The sequence below is a fragment of the Passer domesticus genome, chromosome 29, assembly GCF_036417665.1.
Source record: "Passer domesticus isolate bPasDom1 chromosome 29, bPasDom1.hap1, whole genome shotgun sequence".
Taxonomy (NCBI): domain Eukaryota; kingdom Metazoa; phylum Chordata; class Aves; order Passeriformes; family Passeridae; genus Passer; species Passer domesticus.
In genome coordinates this window covers 3,139,137-3,141,358 of record NC_087502.1, presented here as the reverse complement: position 1 = coordinate 3,141,358, position 2,222 = coordinate 3,139,137, and the positions used below count along the sequence as shown (strand labels likewise).

The window sequence follows — 2,222 nt, the reverse complement described above, 5'->3', positions numbered from 1 at the left end:
CATTCACCAGTGTTTCCAAGTGATCTAAGTCGTGATCCCAATCTAAAAGGGAGCAGAGATCAGAACCATTTCCATGGTGTGCTGGGATCCCTTTCTGCCTTAAGGAACTGGGCACTGCAAGGGGGTTGGGTAAGGCTGTGGGAGCCTGTGCCTCCTGATCACTCTCCAAACTCTTCCCATGCCTTTTGCAACATCCCTGGAGGGGCTGCTGGAGCAGCCCAGGGCCCTGGGCCTCCCTCATTCCCACACAGGAACCCCTCACTAAATGCTTGGGGAAAACTGCAGCAGGCAGTGCCACAACTATCCCTCCCTACCTCTGTCCCTCCCTCCTGCTTGCACACCTGCCCATGGAACAGCTCCCACAGCCCAAGGGCACATATCCAGGCTCTCTCAGGACACACTGGAGCCTTGATCTCCCCTACTCTGGCATTTCCTCACCATGGGCACCCTGTGCAGTCACTCCCAGGTTTCAGGAAGTGTCTCCCACAGAGGGACCCCAGCAGGACTGCTCAGTACCCGAGTGCCCTGAGCCTGCTCGGGATAATTCCCCTGGGCTGTGCCAGTCTTGTCCGGGCTGTGCCCGCACTGCCAGGCTGCAGAGAGGGCAGCTCAAGCCTCAGCAGGTCTCAGGCCCAGAGGCACAGCAATTTCCTCCTGGGACTGTGCCTGGCATCTCTTCCCTTCCTTCAGGAAATGCCACCTTCCACAGAGCCTCTCTGTCCATCCCTTGAGAAAGGAAGAGGCACAGCTAGATCAGATGGAATCATAATGCACTGGGGAGGTGGCCTCTTCAGGAGGTAACACATGTCCCAGTCATGCATAAGGATCAGGAAAATCCTGATCCCTCCAGTGCCTTGGGGCTGCCTATGGCCCTCCCTCCTCCAAGCAGCCACCACTCTGGATGGGCCTGGGGATGGGGAAATTGCAGAGGATTTCAGGCCAGTGGTGCAGTTTGGGCTGCCTGTCAGCTAATGCCAAATGCCTTCCTGCAGGGGCTGGGCAGACGCTGCAGCCAGGCCAAGGTGGGAAACAGCCCTGCAGGGTGTCAAAGCAGCAGCAGGACAGCGAGGCTGCCATGGATCCCTTCCCGCTGTGCCGGGCACAGCGTGTCCAGATGTGCAGCCAAAGTCCCCGGCTGCTGAGTCCCAGGGGAAGGCAGAAGGAAATGGAAATGCTCTCACCATGCCCTTTGTGCAGTTCTGTCACGATTTGTTTCAGGATGTTGTTTGGCTCGTGGGGTTTCCTCTGTCCTTTGCCTTTGCTCTTCCCCCTCAGAGGACCTTAAGAGAAAGTAGTTCCGTTTCCCAGGAATGGATCCCACAAAAGCAGGGCTCAGCCTGTGGGGTCAGCAGGAGCACACTACTCACCCCTGCCATGGGAGCCGGGCTTGCGTATAGGAATCAGAAAAGGAACAGGAAAAGTCCTCCCTGCAGACACATCTGTAACACAAGAGCCACAGAAGCTTCTGTCACCTGGTTCCTTCCAGGTTGTCAACAATTATTCCTTGGTGGCACACTGAGAACATACCTGCAGGAGACCCAAGGGCTTCAAAACTTTATGCAGTCAAGCTAATGGAGAAGCCTTCCAAGCAACCTCAGCTAGATCGGAGCACAGATGAGAACATTTTTCAGGGTGTGCTGGGATCCCCTTCTGCCTCAGGGAACAGGGCACTGCAAGGGGGTCGGGTAAGGCCGTGCGAGCCCGATGTCAATGGACATGGCCAAAGCTGCACAGGGGCCTTAGGAACTCTGGGCTGGCTCCTGCTCCTTCTTTCCCTGCCCTTTGCAACATCCCTGGAGGGGCTGCTGGAGCACCCTAGGGCCCTGGGGCTCTCTCCCACTCCCACACCTGAAACTCTTGCTAAAGCACTGGGGAAAACTGCAGCAGGCAGTGTCACAACTAACCCTCTATCCCTCCATCCCTCCTGCCCTTGTCTCCCTCCCTTTCTACCTTCTTCTGTCTCTCCATCTCTCTTTTCCCCTGGGACACATCCCACAGCCCAAGGGCACATAGTCAAGCCCTCTCAGGACACACTGGAGCCTTGATCTCCCCCTCGGCCCTTTCCCCACCATGGGCACCCTGTGCAGTCGCTGCCAGGTTTCAGGAAGTGTCTCCCACAGAGGGACCCCAGCAGGACTGCTCAGTACCCGAGTGCCCTGAGCCTGCTCGGGATAATTCCCCTGGCCTGTGCCTGACTTGTCCAGGCTGTCCCTGCATTGCCA

General features: G+C 57.2%; 1 long non-coding RNA gene across 1 annotated transcript; it reads right to left on the bottom strand.

Annotated features, from left to right (window-relative positions):
• Positions 1-615: 615 nt before the first annotated feature.
• LOC135287476 (uncharacterized) lies at positions 616-1,418 on the bottom strand. The gene is made up of 3 exons (XR_010351158.1): positions 1,368-1,418; positions 1,182-1,280; positions 616-726 (listed from the first exon to the last, which is right to left on the bottom strand). It is a non-coding gene; the product is annotated as an uncharacterized LOC135287476 (long non-coding RNA).
• Positions 1,419-2,222: the final 804 nt, after the last annotated feature.